Here is a 24,460-nt window from a genome sequence, read left to right on the forward strand (position 1 = left end):
GTTTGTATAGGAGACCTCAGGTTGTCTTCTAGTAAGGAAACAAAGTTCTTTTTTTTTTGTCACACAGTTTCATGTTGTTAAATAGTAGTGTACTTTACTGTACAGAGGAGCATATTTCTGTTAACAAAAGCCTGAGTCCAAGGTTTCTTGCAGGGCAGCACTTTCCCCAATGATGGCTCAGCATAAAACACTCCCCTTTTTATTTCTGAAGGAATGTAGCTACAGACAATGCCAAATACTGAAGAGCATATGGCAATAGAACTTGGTACTTCTGCATTTCATTTCCCTGGGAAGTGTGATGTTACCTATGGCAGGATTTCAGTGTATGCATAATGAAATTGCACATTTCCAGGGGTTTTCTTACCACACAGTTCTAAGGATCAAGAAGTTCGTAACACTCATCCTGTATTTCCCAGAAATAATGCTTGATTGCATTTCACATATATTTCAAAATAATAATCAAAGTTTGAAGAAGGAACAAGTCAAAATCTTGAGCTTCTGAAAGAAAGGGTACAGGAATGAGATTAGATTGAGGTAACAGATCACAAGACACACACACACACACACAGAGGATTTGGCAAGAGTAGCATATGCAGCAATCTCTGCCAGTTTTGTTTTCACTGAAATGTTTTATATGCTTAAAAGGGAGCAAAATCTGATAGAGAGCCACAAGAAATGCCAATCAGTAAATTAGAAATGTAGCTTTAAAGCCAACTCTGATTTCTATTTCTTTTTCAGAATAATATCTGAGGAGCTGTTCATGCACCCGTGGATCCATGAGATTTTGCCATTTTTCTCATTTTCTTTATCCCATGTCACAAAATGCCACCATAGTAACAGTTGTGATGTGGTAAGAGAGTATGACTTTGAAGTTTCAATAAGAGGAGTTGTTATTTTCAAAAGCAAATTAAGTTGTTTTTTAAAGAGCTATTCAAAGAAGTCTAAGCAGTGCACTTTTGGAAACAGTTTTTCACAATGCCATTAATCTATTTGAATAGTAAGCTATAAGTCAAATCAAAAGCAAATAGCTAAAGCAGCCTTAAAAGAAAGAAGACAGAATACATAGGTATAATTTTACAGAGAATAAAACCAGCAGACGTCTCAACTGTACATGTGCAGAGCTCCACTCTGAACAGATTCAATGTATTTAGTTAGGGAAATCGCAGAATCTGGGTTAGAAGGGATCTCAGAGGTCTCACAAAATCAGAGTGGTAGAGATGGAAGAGATCTCATCCCATCTAGTCTAAAACTTGCCATTTGAAAGATATGCAAAACAGAGGCCAGGATATCAGAAGGTCTTGCCCTAGATCACAAAGCTGGTTAAGAGCAGTCTTGAGGCTGTAGAGTCCCAACCTGGAGCTCTCTCTCAGATCACACCTGTCTCCTCATCTTCTGCCCTTCCTCTCTTTCAGGATCCTCTCTGCCTTATCTTTGACATGATCAATTGTTCTCTGATTGAACACCGATGGTGACAAAACCTTGTATGTGATTATTCCATTCTCGGACACTCCTAATTGCTGCAAGGCAATTTTTCATGTTCTAAGAAAGTTGTGTTTCTTTTTCCTGTACCTTTCAGGAGTAGTACTGGTATTGCTATAAACTTTCCAACTCTTCAGAGTGTATTTTTTCTGACTTTACAGGTCAGTCATAAACATATAAGTCAAACCTTTTATTGTTTTTGCTGCTTTGTATATTTGTAATTCATCTCTTTTCTCTTCATCTTTTAACATATCAACCCTTGTGAAAGAAAGATTAAAATGCTCATCACATTAGCTTTTATGTATATGTCTTCAAAACAAGTCTTATGTAAAAAAAAATGGTCAAAACAGACAGATCTGTCAATTCATCTTAGCCTGGACCTGTAGCACACTGTTATTCTAGTCCCCCCCCCCCCCCAAAAAAAAAAAAAACAAATTTTAAATATTGATTTTTTTTTCCATTTTGAAACAAACAATTCTACCAGGAACAGAGTTATCTATCTTGCTCATGGTATTTTTGGCATCCAAGTGCAAGAGAGCACAAAGATAAAGTTCACTGATATAAACGTCCTTCATTTGTGTCCAGAAATTACATGAATTTCATCAATATCGTGTTAAATGGGGAACTATGTTTGATAAAGAGGGGATACCAGAGGTGTTTTCTCAAGAGTATGAAAGCTGGTGTGATTTAGGGGAACTTTTAGTCTCTCTCTTGGGCTAGCTGCAGATATGTATTCAACCTATACACAGATGCATTCTGGCTTCTGTACGTGACAATCGGTCAACTCATTAAGCTGGGATTGTTTCTGTCTCTGGATTTTGCCCTTTCCATGTGGTCCTGGCTTTCTAGCAGGTCTTGGTAACTGACCGTCCAAAACACTTGGACTCAAACTCTCTCCTGCCCAGGCGGGTGTTTCCTGTTGCACTTTTCCCATTCCCTGTTCTCACCGCAAGGCCACCACTGCCATGTGACTGTTTTTGAGGGGTGTTAGGAGATGGTGTTTCTTAGAATTACATAACTGCAAATGCCACCCATCCTCTGGGGCATGAAATGGAATAACTGTTATTGCTTGTTGGAAAACACATGCCTGCATTACACGCATACATAGCATTTATGCCCAGTTCTATTAATAATTGAGGCCCTTTTCTCCATTTTAAGATCTTGGTGTGATGTGGAGGTTTATTCTCCCCTTCCCTAAAGAATCTGAATTCCTATTTCATAGAGAGAATCCCAAAAGGGAAAAGCTATCATCACTTCTGGATGCTTCGTGCAGATAGAAGTACGTATTTTTCCACTTTATTTTCCTTTTCTCTCCTTTTTTTTTTTTTTTTTTTGCAGCATGACTAATATAGATATATGCTTTGCTTGCCTTCTAATGCATCTTTTGAATAAGTTGTGCAAGAGATAGATCATGGAGGGAGAGCTTTTGGAACTTAAAATAATAGAATGTAAGAAGATACAAATATAATTAGGAAATATCCAATGAAATAAACAAAATATAAAAAGAAAGTTTATTTCTCATCCCCTCTAGAGTCTGAGCCCTTCACTTGTAGAGAGCATCCCAGACAAAATACAAACATGAGCACCTCTGTAAATTTCTGATTCCTCACTTGTAAGAACAACCCAAAGCCATTCTCCAATCACTTGACAGATAATTGGCAAGTTTGCTTTAGGGATTGTCTATTAGTTTGTGCTATTGCCTCTGAAACCAGTCAAGAAGATCTCTCCAACTTGTCCAATTAACTTCATTGATGAGTGTCCATCTTGGCTTAGATGACCCACATCACCTGACATCACAGATAAGTTTCTCTATAGTTCCCTTGCCAGCCAATCTTGAATAAATGAGGGATTTTTTTCAGCTCCATATTCTCTTCCCCTTAAACAATCAAGACCCACACCTGGAAACTGAGGTAGCAATTAACACTTTGGTCCTCATCATCACCATCCTAGAATCTCCCCACTCCTGCCCACCAAATTAGGCTACTCTAGTAGAGGTCAGAGAAGGGACTTTTCAAACACAGTAAAGAGAAACTGAAAAGTCATTTTTGGAACCTCCCTACTACCCCAAATCAGATAGAGATTTGAAGCATCCCATCATCACACCCCTATCTACAACCCTCCTGGGCCTTGGGAAGCTATATAGAAGTAACTTTTAATAAATCATTTTTTTGAACATATAAATCTTGTGGCTGGATTTCCTTTACAGTGTCCTAGGGTAGACACTTGAGTTACCACATAATCACAGATTGGGAGGCACATTTACCACCAAATGAGGGAAATGAAACAGGGTACCTGTAGGGTACCCTGAATAAGTCTTTTTCCTTTAAATTAATAAGAAAAGAAAACAACTTCCTCAAACTCAGGAATCCCTTGTTCGAAATTGTTGCCAGTGAGAAGCCTTCCTTGAGGTCTCCCTCTGTCTCCCCAGTTGGGATTTTATACATATGTCCACCTAAGCCCAACAACTATCTAGTACCTGTGATCATAAATGTGAAATACCACATCCGCTTTCTTAAGTCACCTCAAGTAAGTGAAGGTGACCTTCCAGTCCTATAATGCTCATCCTCTTCTACCTACGACAGTACTCAAAAGTCCAAATATATAGATCTGGAAGTAACAGTAGTACATAGCACTTTTTCTCCCATTAGTGATCATCCTGTGACATTCTGGCCATAGTGTTGTCTTGGTCTGGGATAGATGATACAATGAATTGAGTCTTCTCAGTGGAATGATTGACCTTGGCAAACATTGTAAAGGATTCTGCCAAATGTATCACTTTTCTCCTTGTCTCTCTGTCCTTCAGCCATGAGGAATATGTCCTTTGCTCACATTCAGGACTGAATGATGCTGGATTCCATAGCCACCATTTCCAATCTGCTAAGTAGGGTTCCTCCTGCAAGCAGGTGAGTGCAAACAGCAGGACAAATCTGTGGGGAGAGTCTAGTGCTGTATTGTCCACCACATTCTGGTCAGCTATGACTGGCACCTCTTTCAGAAGGGTAATGTAGGAATTTACCATCTTCATCTCCTGGAGCTTCTGATCTAGGATCTCTGAGGGCCTTCTAGTGCTGAATGGGGACTGGCTTTCCCTAAAGTATTGGTTAGCTCATCATCAGAGGTAAGACCTTGGCTATTTCCTTCTGTAACAACTGTCTGTGCTGCTTATTTAGCTCTTGGAATAGCCTGACCTTTTCCCTGGTTGCAGAAAAGACTGAGAACTCTGGTGTCTCCAGCATGTCATGACACCTCTTGTCACACTCAGATAACTTCTCCACAGTGTTCTGGGCATCCCACATCATGCTAATGTTGATCCCTCGGGGAGCTCAGCTTCTCTAGAGGGTAGAGCCAGACTAGGAGGGGCACCCCACAGCCCCTAAGCAGCTTCAGAAGGGAGGCATAGACTTTTACTGCCTCTTCATGTGTCATGGTATTGGTACCAAGAACAAAATCCCCATAAAACTTACACTTGAATTCCTTAGTTGATTTTATGATACTGTCCTCTCCCAGTAATCTTCTTGCTGCATGGGCAGTCTTCTCTGCCTCAGCCTTCAATGTTGCTTCTATATCCTTGACATTTTCATTGGTGGGAACTTTCTGATCAAAAACCAAGAAAGCCTGGGCCCCACAGAGCACTGCAGTGATCACATCGGTGGTTGTTCCATCATTAAACACCTCATGATAAGAAATATTTTGATATTTCAAGTGGTTCATTTTGAGGAGGGAATACTATGTAGTCATACTGCTTTTGGCATGTCTTGGTGTCACATAAATACTTGGTAGAGTCGCCTATTTCAACCCCCCAGGACACCTACTTTCAGCTCAACAAGGATGTTCGGGACATGGACTTTTCATCAACAGAGTCAGAAGTGATGATGTCAAAGTCAGTCTTATATTGATTTGTGCTTACACTTCTCTCAAGGGTCTTTGCGACCCACAAAGTGAAGCCTAGAATGTGACGGAGACATTATAGGGTTAATGTCAGATTATAGAGGGACAGCATCCTGTCACTTCAGGGAGTTTTTTCCAGCAGGGACAGCTGGGCCTGGGAGGCAGCTTGTGGAAGGAGGGTAGGCAGGTCAGATGCCAGAAGTGGGAACAAATCTCACTCCTGACCTGGAAAGAACTTCCCTATGCCCCCTGCAGCTCCCTCATTCCACTGAATCTTCTATAACTGATAAGGGGAACCCTTACTAAGCCTCTCCCTGCTCTGAACCTCTGAATCTGGATCCTCATTCTTTCTGCCTCACAGTCCCTGTACACACCTCCTTCCTGTGAGCCCCTCTGTTCTTTCCACAGGTAAGGAAGCCTCTCCTCCTCCCAGCCCGAGGATTGCATCCTATAAAAAAAGCTCTTGGTGATAGAGGTTTCACAGGGTTTACAAAGCACATTCCTCCCAAAAGTTTTATGAATGAAGTAGTGTTATCATCATTAGCCCCTTTTCCAGAAAAATGCAATGTTGGTCACCTTTTTGGAGAACATATAGCTAGTACATGTCAAAGCAGAGCCCTGATCTCCTGACTACAAGAGTAGCCTACACACTGTCTGCCCTAGATAGAGTGCACGAGGTGACCCAGAGTGAGGTCAATGCCTGGTGAGTGGAGAAGGAATGTTGCACGTATGTAGTGGGTTTGGCAATGTGAGCTGAGGGTACAGTGTTTGGAGCATTCTCTGAAACAGAAAAGGAGTAGTTATGCTTCTGTAGAAGTATTGCTCATTCTGGGTTGTCCTGACTGGGCTCCCCTTGCTTTGAGACATTTTATGCTGCTAGCTAATAACATGACTCCTAAGCATTATTATAGCACTTTAATATCTGTAGAGTATTGTGGAGTGACTGAGCAAGTTGTAGTATGTGATTGTGATGGAACACTATTGTGGTATAAGAAATTAGGGGCAGGAGGCTTTCAGAAAAGCCTGGAAAGACTTACATGAACTGATGCAAAGTGAACAGAACTAGGAGAACATTGTACAAAGTAACAGCAAAATTGTACAGATGATGACTTGTGAATGACTTAGCTATTCCAAGCAATACAGTGATCCAAAACAATTCTGAAGGACTTTTGGTGAAAAAAGCAATCCACCTCTAGAGAAAGAATGGCAAAATAATTCTTTTATTTTTAAAGTTTTTTTGTGGGTTTTTTGGGTATTATTTGTGTGAGTTTTTCATAGCATGACTGATACAGACACATGTTTTCCACGACTGCATGTATATAATCTAGGTGAAATTTGTTATTTTTTCCATAAGGAGAAACGGGAGAGAGGAAGAGAATTTGGAATTCAAAATATTTTTGAAAAATGAATGCTGAAAATTTGTGAATTTTTTACAAGTGATTGAAAAAAACAAAATTAAAAGCAATAAATAAAGATTTTCAAAACACTTTGTGATGTTATCTGATTTGATCCTCAGAACAATCAGGAGAGATAGGTGCTTTTATTATCATTCCCAAGTTGTAAAAGAGGAAAGTAAGAAAGACAGGGTTAAGTGACTAGCCCAGGGTCTTACAGCTAGGAGGTGTGTAAGGCTGGTGTTGGACTCAAGTCTTCTGATTTCAGTCCCCATCCATTCAAGTCTATCCATTGTACCACCTCTGCTGCACAGTACTAGCTAGCTTTTGGGAGGTGACTCAGGAAGGCAGTAAGTGAAATAGAATTAAGTGAGTCTTCTAGATACATGTTGTTCAGTAGTTTTTGACTCTTCCTGACCCCAAGGACCATAGCTGTGCATGGGGTTTTCTTGGCAAACATACTGGAGTGATTTCCTTTTCCAGTGGATCCTTTTGCCAGGCAGTGAGAGGTTAAGTGACTTGCCCAGGGTCACATACCTCATTTGAACTCAGGTCTTGCTGACTCCAGGCCAAGTGCTCCAACCACTGAAGCATCAGCTGCCTCTCTTCTAGATGAAAAGCCAGTGTATATTCAAGCAAGCTACAGATCTCCCCCTTCCCAAGGGAAAGTGGTGAGATTCCCTGCTCTACCACCTTCCCACCAATCCATCATTAGGTCTTCCTTCCTCCTTCAAGGCTGCCTTTCATCTTAAATTTAACCAGATTCGTTAATATGCACAAACACCTTAGGGGTGTGTGTGTGTGTGTGTGTGTGTGTGTGTGCGCGCGCGCGCGCGCGCGCGTGCGTGTCTCTGTCTGTCTGTGTGTATGTGTGACAATCTGCCCTCCCCTCCTCCCAACACTGTGTCTCATTTAATTAAGCCTCTAACCCCTTCTCTGGCTAAAGCTGTTTTTAAAAAGCTCAGTCTTCTTTTGCTTTGATGTTTCAAAGACTGCTTCTTTATCTGACCTCCACCCATCCATGGTGAATGAGCCCCTCCTTATCCTGACTTCTTCAGACATCTCTCATCACTCCTGGCTGGGATTTGCCATCACATAGCATCTCCATTAGAACAAAGTGAGGTGTAATATACGTGTGATGGCTGAATACCCTGCAAGAGTCCCAAGGTTGGCTCCTAGAAGACAATCCCTTCTCAGGTGAATGTCCTTTCACACTTTGCCCAATTTGTGAGTGAGGGCTGTTCTTGAGGGGAGGTGGGTGAGAGAAGATGAAATCCGCTCTGGATCAGCAACAGGATCCAAAGCTAAGGTTTTAAGCACGCAAAGAAGCAAAGTAGACTGTCTGAAAGGGGCAGGTCGGCCACCTGAGCAGAACAGGGAGGCCACCCTCCCGAAGAGTTGCCACCAACTTCTCCCCTGGGCAATCTAGGCACTGTAGCTTCACCCAAATGAACAATCTTCTCCCTCCTCCTCGAAGAGCTGAGTTTATGGTCAGGGTTGGTGCGGGGTATGCCTGGAGCCTGGGTGTGTGAACAGCAGAAGGCAGATTGAAAAGGAAAAAAATTGCTGGAAAATGAAATCTCACCTAAAGGCTTCAGATTTCCTGAAAATGGGGAGATTAAAAAAAAAAAAAAGAGTTGTCCAATGTCACCTGACTGGTCACCTGAGTGTGCCCCTAAGCTGAGGAAACAGTGAATTTAATTGGACACAAATAACTCCTCTGGATTAACAAGAAACCGGTTCTTAATTACTAGATCTGTAGATTAACTAGACCTTTGCTCACTCTGTCTCCCTTGGTACTTAACCCCCTTTGGACCATTTTCCTACTTGCTCCCCTGACCATTATATTCAAGGTCCTCCTTTCATCTCAATAAAACCTTCTGATAAGCGAGCCTTCTTCTTTCTCTCACCCTGTAAGCTAGACTGTCCCTTTAAGGGCCTTTTCACATGAAACAGTTTTGTGATGAAAAAGAAAGCAAAGGAATATTTTTGTAAAAGAAAACCCCTAACTGTTAAGGGATGTAAGATATTTCCAGTGTTAACAGATGTAACTTTGGATGCCCAAAAGGAACAGGAAAAGAACTTTGTTTTATTTAATAAAATCCCTTGTAGAATGTATGTGTAAAGGAACTGCTTTCACATGGGATTTGAACAGTGTCAGGTGAAATTCACTGTGGCATCAATATAAAGTCCTCCAAAGCCTCACTCCATCCTGTCATCCCAAACAGCTTTCTTCTACTTGGTGGCTGAAATTCTTGAAAAAGTTGCTTGCTGTTTTCCTACTCCATTCTTTTTTTTTAAACATGTCTTTTTTTAAAAAAAAAAATATTAAGTCAAACACCAAAAAAGAGCATTTCCATGTACACAGCAAAACAAAAGAGACCCTCACATCTGAGATTGTGACTGTCTTTTATACGATTATTTTTGGAAGTACAGTTTTCACTTTGTGTAAATTTGCATTGACTTTCTTTAAAGAATTCTGAATAAAAAAAATCTGTATTCCCAGTTTTGAAATCATGCACGATTTCATGTATATCTGCCAGGAGAGGCTGTTAGTGCAGATATTGGGGCAGCTCGGAGTTCCTACAGAAAATTCTATTTCAGTCCTTATTCATGCGCTCCAAGCTACATCTCAGCGGAGGGTAAAACTGTGCTGGGGCATAAAGCTTTGATAAAATCGAGTGACTGGGGAAGTGGAGTCACCGTGTGACCCCCAGGGGTACAGACTTCTTCCGCAGCAGTCCGCCCCTGAGCACCAGCACCCTGAACGTGAGGAGGGTACCTTGCCCGGCCCCGCAGGGCGTGCTGAGCGCTACAACACCCCAGAGCCAGCTTCCGGGAGACCTCCTCTGTGTCGCCCACCACGAAGCCCACGACGAAGTCCGGTAGGACCCAGGCTCGGGCACCAGAAAACTGGAAAGTAAGTACGCACTGACTGCGGTTCCTGTGTTGAGAGCAAAAATACCCCATGCTTTTGGGCTGTTTGTAATGTAGGTGGTGGCTACTGTCCAGAAAATGGGGCAACTCCAGAACGGGCTGTTGTTAACAGTGCCAGCTGCTGTTTAGTGGCACCTCCTGCCAGTCCATCTCCAACCCAAACTCATTCTGCAGCCCAGCCTTCCCCTGCAGGCTCTGCCGTCCCAGCTGTCAACAGAGCTGTCACATCACAGGCACCAAGAACTGCTGTGATTCCTGCCTCTTCTACGGGAAAATCCACTTTCGATGCAACTGGGGAACTTCATTGGAGGAGTTGCCTTCCTGATGAGTGGGCAGGCTGTGGTTTTCTTTCTCTTTAAATCTTGCAAGTCCAAAGAACAAAACTACCAAACTCTTTATGAAACATTATAACATGGACTAGTAGTTTGTTTGTGTGGTTTATTGAAACCAAAATATTACCTTTTGAGATGTCCTACATGGAAGACAGTCTTTCAAAATCTTTACATCTCCAAAGGATGCATGGAGGGTATTTTGGCGCATCTTCCTGAAGAAAAAGCAGATCAATCACTTATATTCAACAGAAATACTGAAAATATTCAGCATGAATCCTTGTGGCTAACTGTCTTTTATTTTAAATGGATGCTGCTGTGGGACTTTCCCCTTCTTACCATGACATGCCTTATATAAGTACGTTTGTGTATATGTATGCATACACACACACATATCAAAATTTGGTGGACACACACACATATATAGACAGAGAGCACAGGTTGAGTTGAATCAGAAGGGATGATATCCATAAAAAATAAAATTAATGGAGGAATATATTGGGAGGAGAAAGACAGAAATGGAATGGGGCAAATTCTCACTCACAAAAGAGATGAGAAAATTCTTTTTCAATGGAGGAGAAAAGGGAGGAGGTGAGAGGGAAAAAGTGAAAGCTTCCTCTCTCCATGTATGGCTTGAGGGAATAGCGTGCTCACTTAATTTGGAATGAAAATTTATATTATACTATAGGAAAGTAAGGGAGAAGGGGAAAAGTAGGGTGAGGGGGATGATAGAAGGGAGGGCAAATGGGAAAAGGGAGTAAGGGACAAGGTCAAATGAGAGAATAGAATAAATGAGGGACAGGGTAGGATGGAGGGAAATATAGTTAGTCTTATACAACATGACTATTATGGAAGTCTTTTGCAAAACTACACATATATAGCCTGTATTGAATTGCTTGTCTTTTCAGTGGGAATGGGTGGGAAGGTAGGAAACGAGAGAACTTGGAATTCAAAGTATTGTTTTTAATTAATTTTATTTATTTTCAGTGTTCTACAATCACTACCATACAACTTACATTATTATTTTTCCCCTCCCTCCCCAAGATGGCATACAATTTTATATAGGTTCTACACATACATTCCTTTTCAATATATTTTCACTACAGTCATGCTGTGTAGAAGAATTAAAATGAATGGGAGAAGTCATCTAACAAACCCAAACCCAATACATACACACAAAAAAGTGATCTGCTACATTCTGCGATTGAATTCCATAAAACTTTTTCTGGATGTGCAAGGCATTTTGCCTTAGAAGACCATGGGGAATTTTTTCTAAGTCCTTGCATTGCCACAAAGTTCCAAGTCTACCAGAAAAAACTCTCACACACTATGGTGATTGCTGTGAACAAAGTTCTCCTGGTTTTGCTCCTTTCACTCAGCATCAGATCATATAAGTCTTTCCAGGCCTCTCTGAAATCTTCCTGTTCACCATTTGTTATAGCACAATAGTATTCCATTACACTCATATACCATAATTTATTCAGCTATTCCCCAATTGATGGGCATCCCCTTGATTTCCAGTTTTTGGCTACCACAAAGAGTGCTGCTCTTTTAATATTTTTGTACATGTGGGACCCTTTCCCATTTTTATGATCTCTTTGGGATACAGTTCTAGTAGAATTCAAAGAATTAGAAATGAATGTTGAGAATTGTTATTGCATATAACTGTGAAATAAGAAATTCAGGTAATGGAGTGTAGAAATCTGTCTTGCCCTATGGGAAAAGAGAGAAGATGGGGATAAAGGAAGGATGGTGTGTGATAGAAAGGAGGGCACAATGAGGGAAGGGATAATCAGAATGCAAGGTGTTATGGGGTGGGGGGAGGGGAAAGATGGGGTGAAAAATTGGAACTCAAAATTTTGTGGAAGTGACTGTCAAAATCTGAAAATAAATAAAACTACAAAACAAAGAGATCCATATAATTGGCCATATTACCAAGGGGTTCAGCACATGAAAAACCAGATGAACTCCTGCCCTTAACCATAAATTGCAGCTCTCTAGCCCTTTTCCCTGTGTAAAAGTATAAAAGGAACCAGGGAGTGGGCAGAGAAAAAGGCAAGGGGCATGTCAATGGGCTGGGCAGTTCTTTATTCTGCCTTTACCCTTGTGAATCCCTTCTCCATGGGAACACTTGTGTCCATAGCCATAAGGGCCATAGAATTCCATTAAATTTTTAAAAAAAATCTCTTTTGTTAAATATTTCCTAAGTACATGTAAGGTTTTTGAAACATTCCTCTTTCAAACTAGTTTCCAAATTCTCTTCATCCCTTCCATCTCTCTCATCTCTTTGAGAAGACAGGTAATTTGCTATCGGTAATACACATGAAGTCAGGCAAAATTCCCCATACTTAACATGTTGCCAGAGAAGACACGGATGGGGAAAAGTTCTTCATCTGGGCTCCACAGGCCCCAAGAGATCCATGGATAGATTCCAAGGAGTCTCTACACTTGAAAAGGAACAATTATTTTCACTTACCTTTAAAAACCAATACTGGCCCACTCACCCCTTCAGAATGCAGTCCCTAGAGGGATTCAAGTTGTCCAAGATATAGTGAATGTGAATAGAGGTAAAACAGAGATGACTAGTGGTCATCTTTCTTTTTTGTAATGGAAATGAAATTTTTAAAAAATGTGCTGGAGCAAGGGAATTGTACTCCAGAATATTTTTAAAACTTTCTTTGTCCCCAATTGATAAATGGTCAAAGGATATGGACAGTTTTCAGAGGAAGAAATTAAAGCTCTCTATAGCCATGCGAAAAAATGCTCTAAATCACTATTTTTAGAGAAATGCAAATCAAAACAACTCTGAGGTACCACATCACACCTACCAGATTGGCTAACATGACAAAACAGGAAGATGATAAATGTTGGAGAAGATGTGGGAGAGCTGGAACACTAATTCATTGTTGGTGGAGCTGTGAGTTAACAGCTATTTTGGAGAGTATTTTGAAATTATGCCCAAAGAGCTACAAAACTGTACATACCCTTTGACCCAGAAATATCGCTTCTAGGACTGTATACCAAAGAGATCATAAAAATGGGAAAGAGTCTCACATGTACAAGAATATTAATAGCACCTCTCTTTGTGGTGGCCAAGAACTGGAAATCAAGGGGATGCTCATCAACTGGGAAATGACTGAAGAAGTTGTGGTATAAGAATGTAATGGAATACCATTGTGCTATAAGAAATGATGAACAGAAAGACTTCAGAGAAGCCTGGAAGGATTTACATGAACTGATGTTGAGTGAAATGAGCAGAAGGAGAACATTGTACACAATCACAACCACAGTGTACCAGGAATTTTTCTGGTAGACTTAGCACCTCACAGCAATGCAAGGCCCTTAAACACTCCCAAAGGACTCTTGAGGCAAAATGCCATCCACATCCAAAGAAAGAACTATGGAGTTTGATCACAGAATGAAGCAGATCATTTTCTCTTGTGTTAAGTTTTGCTTTGTTTTGTTTTGTTTTTTCTCATGGTTTCCCCCATCCATTTTAATTCCTCTATGCAATGTGACTAATGTGAAAATGTGCTCAATAAGAATGTATGTATAGAAACCATGTAAGATTGCATGCAATCTTGGGGAGGGAGTGGGAAGAAAGGGGTAGAAAATCTAAGACTTACAGAAGTGATTGTAGAAAACTGAAAACAAATAAATTAATGAAAAAAACTTCCTTTAATTAAATTGAAGCACTTCTTTCAATGGTGAATAAAAAGAAACACTTCTAAGGAGGGTTCAAGAATTTTAGGCACATGGAAAACAGTTTTATAAGGCAAAAAAATATTAAAAATTCCTAATTAACAGAGGTGGGCTTAGGCAGAAAGAGGGAAATTTCAATTCCTTTAATTATTTGTATGGATATTTAACAACTTTTACCATCAGACACAATTTGCTTTCTTTCTTTACTTTTTTTAAAACTATGTTTTTTTCTGATCTATGTGAAAAAGAAATATTTTTAGTATTGCCTCCTAAGCTTTATTAAATATAAAAATGATATGGTTTTAATTAACCTGGTGAATCTAGACTTGGAAAGTTTTATTTCCCTGTGTGTTCCCTGGATAAAAGAGTCTTACACAACTTCACACCTGGAGGAATTGTCTTCAACCCCCCAGGGGGAGTGATTTGTGGGATTTAACCACTGACATGAGGCTGAGATTATTTCTATATTTCAAAGTACCTCTGGACTTTCTTCATGGATTTGTAGTAGTCAGCTAATCTAAGTATTTAGCAACATAATTGAAACCAGAGAAGTGTGAAGGTTTTATGGACACAGAAGATGCTAAAGATCAGGTTTGTTCCTATAGACAACACATTTATCTGCTGGCAACCTTATCAAAATATACTGTGTTGGCAAAAAAATCTCTAAAATAATGGAAACTTCCTTCAAGATAGAATGAGCCAGGCTCTGTTTATTAGGTTTATGAGGATACTTGTTCTGAGAAGTAGATGCTTTCCTCAAACTCACAAAACACAGGTTTTTCTGTTTCCTTCACAATTCTTCTCTTTTTGAGTTTCAGATCAAATAACATAATGTCTGTGAAAGTGATTTGCCAACTTGTAAAGCTTATATAGAGATGAGCTGCTGTTATTATGAGAAAGCATGATAGGACTTCAAAATGTCTTCCTCGCTGGCCTTCATTGACCACATATAACTCCTTTCTTCTGATGTAAAATCCTCACTTGATTTCTGTGGGTCTTAGTTTCCTCACCTATAAAATGAGGAGATTGGACTAGATAACTTGACCCTCCTAATCATGATGTACTCAAGGCAGCTCAAACTTGCTCAGGAGAACTGACTATTGAATTTTTAGTATGAGCATCTCTCTGCTCTCAGATTCCCTGTCATTAGTTTCTGGGTCTGTGTTTGTCCTGAGGGTGAATTAATGACATTCAGGTCTCCCTTTTTTTTTAGTGATTTGGTGAACAAATAAAGGTATTTGCTGGCAGTTTCCTAATCTCTGGGTGATTTTGCTCTTCTTATCCCTCCTTCCTCTCCAGCTTTTTGGTGTGGGCTGAGGAAAAGGAAAACATCCTCAGGGATGAAACTGAGGCTTAACACTGCAGCCCTGGGTGGATGAGTGGGTGGCAACATCATCAGCACTAGCTGCTGGATTGTCAGCAGCTTTCCAGTGGCTACACCTCTGACTCCATGTGCATGAACCTGACTGTTTCCTATCCCTGGGGAAGTTGTAAGCTCTTCTCCTATCCAGCAGCTCCTGACAGAGAGACTTGGAAGCCTATGTTCAGAAAGAATTTTGATGCCCTGTCCCCCTCCTTGGCTCTTTAGTACTCAGTGGAGGTCAGTGGGGTGTAGGGTGTGTTCAGGGAAGACCAGTCCCTTTGGTGTGATGGCTGCCAAGCCCTTTTCAGGGCTCTTTCCACTTTTAGTGTCTACCTGTTCCACCTAACTCTCACCTGTGTCTCCAAGAAGCTGCAGCGTGTGCAGCAACCACACCCTGGTAAACCATTTCAGCAGACAGGCCAAAGCAGGTTGAGGGTAACCAAGGGTTCTCAAACCCATTGATGAGTTAGGGGGGTGTCTACCCCAAGTATGTGAAGACTTCATCTGGTGGAATGGGCAGATGAGAACAATTTGTTCCAATGGCCATGAAGACAGATGAAGCAGGTGATGTGGAACACTTAGAGCTTGGTTAGACATCAAAGACACCAAGGTCATTCACTGCATTCTGAGCCATCGCTGGCGGTCTGGACTCTGTCCTGCCACTGGACTATGATTACTCAGGAGGAGAGAGTGAGGCTGATGACTTTGTGCAACTCTGCTTCACTTATATCCAAATTACACATGAATCAAAGAACATCACCCATAATATTTCACTATTATTCCTCAAAGTCCTGTGGTGACAGGCAAGTGATGATGCAGCAGGTGCAGATACACTGGGAGCTGTAGTCATGACCCTGCACACAGGTGTCCCAGGCCATAGGGTCACTTCTCACTGGAAGCAGCAGTGGGACTTGGCAGCCCCCTGGGTGTCTGAGCAGCCTTTTAAGGATCTCATTGTTCACCTCCTGGTGTGAGGAAGGGGGCTAGAAAAGGTGCCCTAAATATTGCCTGCTTACCCAACCCTGGCCTGATTATAGTAGCAGGTGGAGAATCCCATTATGTGGTGGAAACACAAAAAATTTACGAAAACATCTGCAAAGATGATTCCACTCACCATCGGCACATGGAACATGTGCACACTAATAGACAACACAAAATCCAGCAGACCTGAAAGAAGAACTGCTCTTATAACAAGAGAACTCAACAGGTATGACATCCAGATAGCAGCACTGAGTGAAACAAGGTTAGCAAATGAAGGCCAGCTTACTGAAGTTGGAGATGAATACCCATTTTTCTGGAGGGGGCACAGTGAAGGGGAGCACCATGAAGCTGGTGTGGGTTTTGCAATCAAAACTAATCTAACCAGCAAGCTGGTATGCCTGCCAAAAGAAGTGAATGACAGGCTCATGACAATGCGATTGCCACACACAGGAAAACACCATGCCACCATCATCAGTGCCTATGCTCCCACCATGACAAACCCTGAAGAAATCAAAGAAAAATTTTTTATGAAGACTTAGAGACCCTTGTCATCAATGTGCCAAAAGAGGACAAGCTTATGATACTGGGTGACTTTAATGCTAGAGTAGGCTCAGACTACCAGACTTGGCAGGGAGTCCTAGGGAGGAATGGAGTTGAAAAGAGCAATAGTAATGTTCATTTACTGCTGAAGACTTGTGCATTGCATGCATGACCTTCTCATCACCAACACTGTCTTCTGTTTACCTAAATGCAATAAAACTTCATGGATGCACACTTGCAGCCAACACTGGCATCTAATAGATTATGTGATTGTAACGAGAAGAGACAGACAAGATGTGAAGGTGACAAAGGCAGTGTGTGGTGCAGAGTGCTGGACTCATCATAGACCTATCATTTGCAAGCTAAATATTCATATTCATCAAAAGCTGCATCCCCAAGGCAAAATGACTACCAGAAGAATTAATGTCAACAAATTAGAGCTCTTCTCTGAACGTGAACAATTTGCTGCTGACTTGGAGGGAAAGTTGAGCCACCAAGACAGTTGGCAACAGTGGAGGAGAAAAGGAGTGGGCAGCTCTCAGAGATTTGGTGTACAGTCCTGCATTTGATCATCTGGGTCAGAACACTCGCAAACACCAAGACTGGTTTGATGAAAAAGATGGGGAAATTCAGAAGCTGCTAAATTAAAAACAAGAACTCCACAGGATATACCATCAGGATAGTTCATCCACCTCTAAGAAGGCAGGATTTAATTCCATCAAAAGCAAAGTACAAGCAAAGCTTGGAGAGATGCAGGATTCCTGGCTCAGTAAGAAGGCAGATGAAATTAAGTTTCATGCTGATGGTAACAATCCAAACTGTTTTTATGATTCCCTGAAAGCTATTTATGGACTAAAAACTTATGGTACATCACAACTACTCAATGCTGATGGAGCCACATTGATTAGTGATAAGGACATGATCCTAGAAAGATGGGCTGAACGCTTCCATAGTGTTCTTAACAGATCATCATCAATCAATGCTGAGGCTATTGATTGTTTACCTCAGGTTGAAGTCAATCCTTCCTTAACTGAACTTCCAACTGAAGAAGAAATTTTAAGGGCCATTAGGATCCTTTCATGTGGCAAAGCATCTGGTGGTGATTCTATTCCAGCTGAGATTTACAAGGTAGGGGAACCATTGGTCATGCAAAAGCTGCCTGAAATTTTCCAGGTTATATGGCAAGAGGAGGTTATCCCCCAGGAGTTCAAAGATGCCCCCATTGTCCATTTCTATGTACAATAAAGGGAAATTGAAAGTTTCTTTTGGAACCTCCTCACTACGCCAATTCAGATGCTGATTTGGAGGATTACAGCTTCACACCGTAATCTATAGCCCTCCTGGGCCTTGGGAAGCTATATAGGAGTAACTTTTATTAAATAATTTTTGGACATATAAATCTTATGATTGGGTTGTCTTTTCCCCATTCCTAGTGCAGACACTGAATTACCACATAATCACTCATTTGGATAGAATTTACCACCAAATGAAGGAAACAGGTAGGGTAACTTGAATAAGTCTTCTTCCTTTAAACACACACACACACACACACACACACACACACACACATACGTGCACTCATGCTCATGTGGGCTCACGCACATCACTTCCTCAAACTCAGTTCTTTGTTCTAATTGTAGCCAGTGAGGAGCCCTAGTTGAGTTCTCCCTCTGTCTCCCCAGGTAGGATTTTATAGATAGATGTCCACCTGAGCCAAACCAGTTATCTATCACCTGGGATCATAAATGTGAAATTCCACATCCTGTTTCTTAGCTGCCTTCAAGTAGATGGGAGCTAAATTCCAGTCCTATAATGCATGTTTCTCCCACTTATGGCACTGATCAAAGATCTCAGCATATAGATCTGGAAGCAAAAGTGTCAGATAGCACTTTTTATCCCGTCAGTCACCAACCTGTAATGCTCTATTGTACCCATCTAAAAAGAAGATCACATCCCTTACAACCAACAGAAAAGGAATTTTCTTGCACAGGAGGGGAAGTTAACTGTCACATTCCCCCCACCCCTAAATCAGAAAGCCACTCCCTTCATTAGAATGTACGTTTTCCCCAATAGAATGTGAGCTACTTGCAAGTAGGAATTATTTTTTCTTTGTATTTGTATCACTCAACACCAAGCACAGAGTTAGACACTTAGTAAGCACTTAGTAAATACTTCTCATTTGATTGGGTTAATTAACTGCAACTCTCCTTTCCATCTATAGCCAGCTGTAAAGAATATCCTTTAATACAACTGTTTTGCACACCTAACTCTTTCATGGCTTTTTCTTCCTTTCACTTCCTAGTATACATGTTGCATTATCACATAATCACTGATTTAGAAAGGCCTTTTGCTCCTGGTGGAATCATGGAAATGGGTTTGAGCAAGTGACCAAGTGTCCTCACATCAAAACTCCCTGAACTCAGAGCCTTCACTCAGACTTCTGCAGTGTGTGATCCGAATTCAAGTCCATGGTAAGGGCTGAGTAGGGTAAGTGCATCACCCAGGATTTGTTGGAGGTGGGAGTGGAGCCATGAATGGGAAGGAACAGAAGGGTGTATATTTCTGTGAAAATAACAGAAATTAGGTGGCAGGAGATGTCATTCTCCTAGTTTCATGGTATACTCTTTCCTGAACACAACTCTCCTTTCTCTGTTAAATGATGTGTCACTAACCAGACAGAGACTTGGGCCAAGTCAGAGGGCCCAGGCTGGTGGTGATGAAGTGGGGAGTGGTGAGGTTAGAAATATAGGGCTCTCAAAAATCATAGTGCAATTTTAAGGATTGGACACAGAGTGCTCCAGGTGGTGGGTGAGCAAGGGGGTAGACAGGGGGTATGGGGGAGGGAAATTTGTCTCTAACCAACAGAAAAAAAACAAACAAAATCTGAATGAATATCATTTATGAAAATTGGTCAAGCACTAGGCTTAAAGGAGAAACAAAGACAAAAACTAAACTCTCTATCTTCAGGAAGAATTCTTCCACATGCAAACAGAGAAAAACAGTTAAGATTGGAGAACTGTCCACAGACAAGGAGTTTTGATGGGCTGCTCACCTTGGGTCTGAATGAGGCATCACAGAGACATGGCTGCTGAAAATTTCATGGAATATTAGGTTACTTAAATAATCTCATAGTATCCTAGGTTTCTTACACAAGATGTCAATTCTGTGCCATAGAGTTTCTAGTGATACAAGGTATTAAGAAAGACCTGGTGCCTAAAAGGTGTCCAGAAGCTTGAGGTGTAATGTAGCAGGCCAGGTTTGGAGTCATGAAGATCTGGGTTCATATTTCATGTGAATATGGGTAGAGTCCCTTAAACCTCAGTGCACTTCCAACAAATCCCTGAATTGTAGGTGTCTTTACCCCGAGATCCACGAACTTGTAGAGCTGTTTTAAAATATACATATTTTGAAAATTGCATTTGAATTATAATGGTTTCTTTTGTGGTCCCCTATTTTATTTTTTTAAAAACATTATTCAGAGGGCATCTATAGGCTTCACCACATTGCTAAGGGATCTAAAACAGAAAAAAACCCCAGCAACCCCCACCCCCAGCTCTTAAGTCATAAATTACTAATGAGTTCTGGTTCTGTAGAGGAGTTTCCATCATGGAACATTTTGTGTGAAATTGTGAAGCTATTATAGATCTATGTTTAAAAAAAGTGTAATGTAAGGTTAGCTGTCAAAAAAACTAACAAAATCTTAGACAGTAGCAGGAGTACAAGGATTTTATCCTGGGAATTGACTGTCTCACTGTACCTCAAACTACTCAGGTGTCATGTACAACAGCATATTCCAGTTTGGGCAACACATTTGCAGAAGTTAGGGAGCTAGGAATAGTCTATAAGGCTACATAAGTCAAACCCTTTCATTTGTCAAATGAGCAAATTAAGTTTCACAGTGGCTACATGAGTTGGCCAGAGTCATAAAGGCCAGAAGACAAAGAGTCAGGATTTGACTCTGGTTATGATTCTCTTCTCCTACACAACCAGGTAGAGCTCATGCTGAGGAGGACACTGAGGATGGTGGAAGGTGTGGAGATGATGGTCCAAAAGGAAGAATTCAAGGAATAGGGGATGGTTAGACTAGGGAAGAGAAGCCTTGGATAGGGGACAGTCACTGCCTTCATGTGTCTTGAGGGATGTCAAAAAGGGATTAGTCATCTTGCTTGGCCCCAGAGAGCAAAGCTGGTACCAAAGATGTAGGTCAAGGAGAAAGATTCAGCTCCATTAAAAAGGAAGAATATCCTAACAATTGAAACTGCCCCCACCATGGAACGAACTGGGAGAGAGTGAGCTCACCATCGCTGGAAGTGGCCATAGTTGTTAGCCATATCATAAAAGGGCTTTGTAGGGGCAGAGGCAAGATGGAGGAGTAAAAGCAGGGACTTGTTGGAGCTCTCTCCCCAAACCCCATGAAATATCAGTAAAAAAATGACTTTAAACAAATTCTAGAGCTGCAGAACGCATGAAATGATGAACTCAAACAGAACTCCAGCCCAAGATAGCCTGAAAGATCAACAAGAAATGTCTATCACACCAGGCTGGGAGTGGAATGGAGCACAGTCCAACATGGGTTGCAGCAGCACAGACAGGGTTGAATCAGGCCTCAGAGGCCTGAATCACTGGAAGCTGTGGCAATTTCCAGACTTCTCAAGCCACAAATGGTAAAGAAAGTGTAGAAGGTCAACGGGAAAACTCTCTGGAAACTAATCTGGCAGGAGTCTGGCCTCATTCTTGGGGCAGAGGAGGAAGGGGCACTGGTGCTGATAGCAACAGTAATGACAATAGAGACAGCAGCAGCAGTGGCTGCTTCCAGAGCTCTGGACTCACAGATGGTGGACGAGTATTGTGACTGATATAAAACCCCTGAAGCCTGGAATAGTACATCCATCCCCTCCCCCACCCCCACTGGAAGCAAAGTCCTACCTTGAGAAAGAATTAGAAGGTCAAGTATTTGGCTGCAATCATGAGCAAACAGTATAAAAAAAACTCAGAATATTGTATCTTACTTTGGTGACAAAGAAGATCAAAACATACAACCAGAGGATAACAAAGCCAAAAGTCTTACATTAAAAGCCTCCAAGAAAAATATGAATTGGTCAAAGGCACTGGAAGAACTCAAAAAGGATTTTCAAAACCAGGTATGAGAAGTAAAGGACAAAAGTGGGGAGAGAAATGAGTGATGCAAGAAAATCTTGAAAAATAAGTCAACAGGTTGCTAAAGGTGATCCCCCAAAATAGTGAAGAAAATAATGCCTTAAAAAATAGACTAACACAAATGGTAAAAGAGGTCCAAAAAGTTAATGAGGAGAAGAATGCTGTAAAAGAGCAAAATTGCCCAAATGACAAAGAAGGGCCAAAAGCTCACTCAAGGAAGTAATTCTTGAAAATTAAAACATAGCAAATGGAAGCTAATGACTTTATGAGAAATCAAGAAAGTATAAAACAGAACCAAAAGAATGAAAAAAATAGATGTAAATAAAATGTAAAATGTCTCATTGGAAAAACCACTGACCTGAAAATAAATCCTGGAGATCTATTTTAAAATTTATTTTAATTTAATTTAAAATTTCATTTTAATTTAAAATTTAATGTATTTCTTAAAATTTAAAAATTATTGAACTACTTGAAAGCCATGATCAAAAACAAGAAGCCTAAACATCATCTTTCAAGGCATTATATATGAAAACTGCCCTGATATTCTAGAACCAGAGGGTAAAATAGAAGTTGAAAGAACACACTGATTGCCTCTTGAAAGAGATCCCCCAAGGAAAACCCCTAGGAATGTTGTAGCCAAATTCGAGAGTTTCCAGGTCAAAAAACAAATATTGCAAGCAGCCAGAAAGAAACAACTCGAGTATTATGGGAACACAATCAGGACAACACAAGATCTAGTAACTTCTATATTAAGGGATTGAAAGGTTTAGAATATGATATTCCAGACATCAGAGGAGCTAGGATTAAAACCCAGAACCACCTACCTAGAAAAACTGAGTATAATACCTTGGGGTGGGGGGAAATGGAATTTCAATAAAATAGAGGATTTTCAAGCATTCTTGCTGAAAAGACCAGAGCTGATTAGAAAATTTGACTTTCAAACACAAGAGTCAAGAGAAGCATGAAAAGGTAAACAAGAAAAATAAATCATAAGGGATTGATTTAAGTTGAACTGCTTATATTCCTACATGGAAAGATGATATTTGTAACTCATGAAACCTAGCTTAGTATTAGGGTAGTTGGAGGAGATAGCTAGCTACCTAGCTGAGCAGCTTAGAAGGGAGGCATAGAATTTACTGCATATTTATAAGTCATGGTATTGGTACCAAGAACAAAATTCTCATAAAACTTACACCTGGGGGTGGTGCCAAGATGGCAGACTAGAAAGACACACATATGCTGGCTCTCCCCACACAGTCCCTAAAATACCTGTAGGAGGGACTCTTAACAAATTTTGGACCAAAGTGGAGAACAACAGAGTGGAGGAGATTTCCAGCCCAGGGTGACCTGAAAGGTACACCAGAAACCTCCATTTCACCAGATGTGAAGCAGAGCCCAGCCCAGCCTTAGCTAGGTGGGGGCAGAATCTCCAGTTGCAGCAGCAGCAGTTCACAGATCCCTCAACCCACAGGCGCCAAAGGTTAGAGACAGGGTTTTATTAGCTGTCCAGGAAGTGAGAAGGGCCTTCCCATAGCTCCAGCTTCAGGCAGCATCCACAGAGGCCACATCAGGCAGGCAGCAGCAGTTCCCACAGCAGCCACTACAGCAGCCTGCATCCATTCTTGGATCATAAAAACCCTGGTGGCATGGAGGAGCTGATTACCTCAATCCTGTGTAGAGACCCTGAGGGAGCTGATCTTACAAATATTGTTTTTCCATGTAGTAATGTAAACAGTTCAACTTTAGTAATTCCCTTATGATTTCTCCTTGCTGTTTACCTTTTCATGCTTCTCTTCATTCTTCTGTTTGAAAGTCAAATTTTCTTTTCAGCTCTGGTCTTTTCATCAAGAATGCTTGAAAGTCCTCTATTTCATTGAAAGACCATTTTTTTCCCCTGAAGTATTATACTCAGTTTTTCTGGGTAGGTGATTCTTGGTTTTAGTCCTAGTTCCTTTGACTTCTGGAATATCATATTCCACGCCCTTCAATCCCTTAATGTAGAAGCTGCTAGATCTTGTGTTATCCTGATTGTATTCCCACAATACTTGAATTGTTTCTTTCTAGCTGCTTGCAATATTTTCTCCTTGACCAGGGAACTCTCGAATTTGGGCACAATGTTCCTAGGAGTTTCTCTTTTTGGATCTCTTTCAGGTGGTGATCAGTGGATTCCTTGAATACTTATTTTGACCTCGGGTTCTAGAATCTCAGGGCAGTTTTCCTTGATAATTTCATGATGTCTAGGCTCTTTTTTTGATCATGGCTTTCAGGTAGTCCCATAATTTTTAAATTGTCTCTCCTGGATCTATTTTCCAGGTCAGTTGTTTTTCCAATGAGATATTTCACATTATCTTCCATTTTTTCTTTCCTTTGGTTTTGTTTTGTGATTTCTTGGTTTCTCATAAAGTCATTAGCCTCCATCTGTTCCATTCTAATTTTTAAAGAGCCATTTTCTTCAGTGAGCTTTTGAACCTCCTTTTCCATTTGGCTAATTCTGCTTTTTAAAGCATTCTTCTCCTCATTGGCTTTTTAAACCTCTTTTGCCGATTGAGTTAGCCTATTTTTCAAGGTGTTATTTTCTTCAGCATTTTTTTGGGTTCTCCTTTTGCAAGGTGTTGACCTGCTTTTCATGCTTTTCTTGCATCTCTTTCATTTCTCTTTCCAGTTTTTCTTCCACCTCTCTAACTTGATTT

General features: G+C 40.8%; 2 pseudogenes; one reads left to right on the top strand and one right to left on the bottom strand.

Moving 5' to 3' along the window:
- Positions 1–4,123: 4,123 nt before the first annotated feature.
- On the bottom strand, positions 4,124–5,190 carry LOC140531841 (stonustoxin subunit beta-like; annotated as a pseudogene).
- Positions 5,191–5,318: 128 nt separating this feature from the next.
- Positions 5,319–10,228, top strand: LOC140531842 (sialomucin core protein 24-like; annotated as a pseudogene).
- The last annotated feature ends 14,232 nt before the right edge of the window (positions 10,229–24,460 follow it).

Source organism: Notamacropus eugenii, chromosome 3 (assembly GCF_028372415.1).
Source record: "Notamacropus eugenii isolate mMacEug1 chromosome 3, mMacEug1.pri_v2, whole genome shotgun sequence".
Lineage (NCBI taxonomy): Eukaryota > Metazoa > Chordata > Mammalia > Diprotodontia > Macropodidae > Notamacropus > Notamacropus eugenii.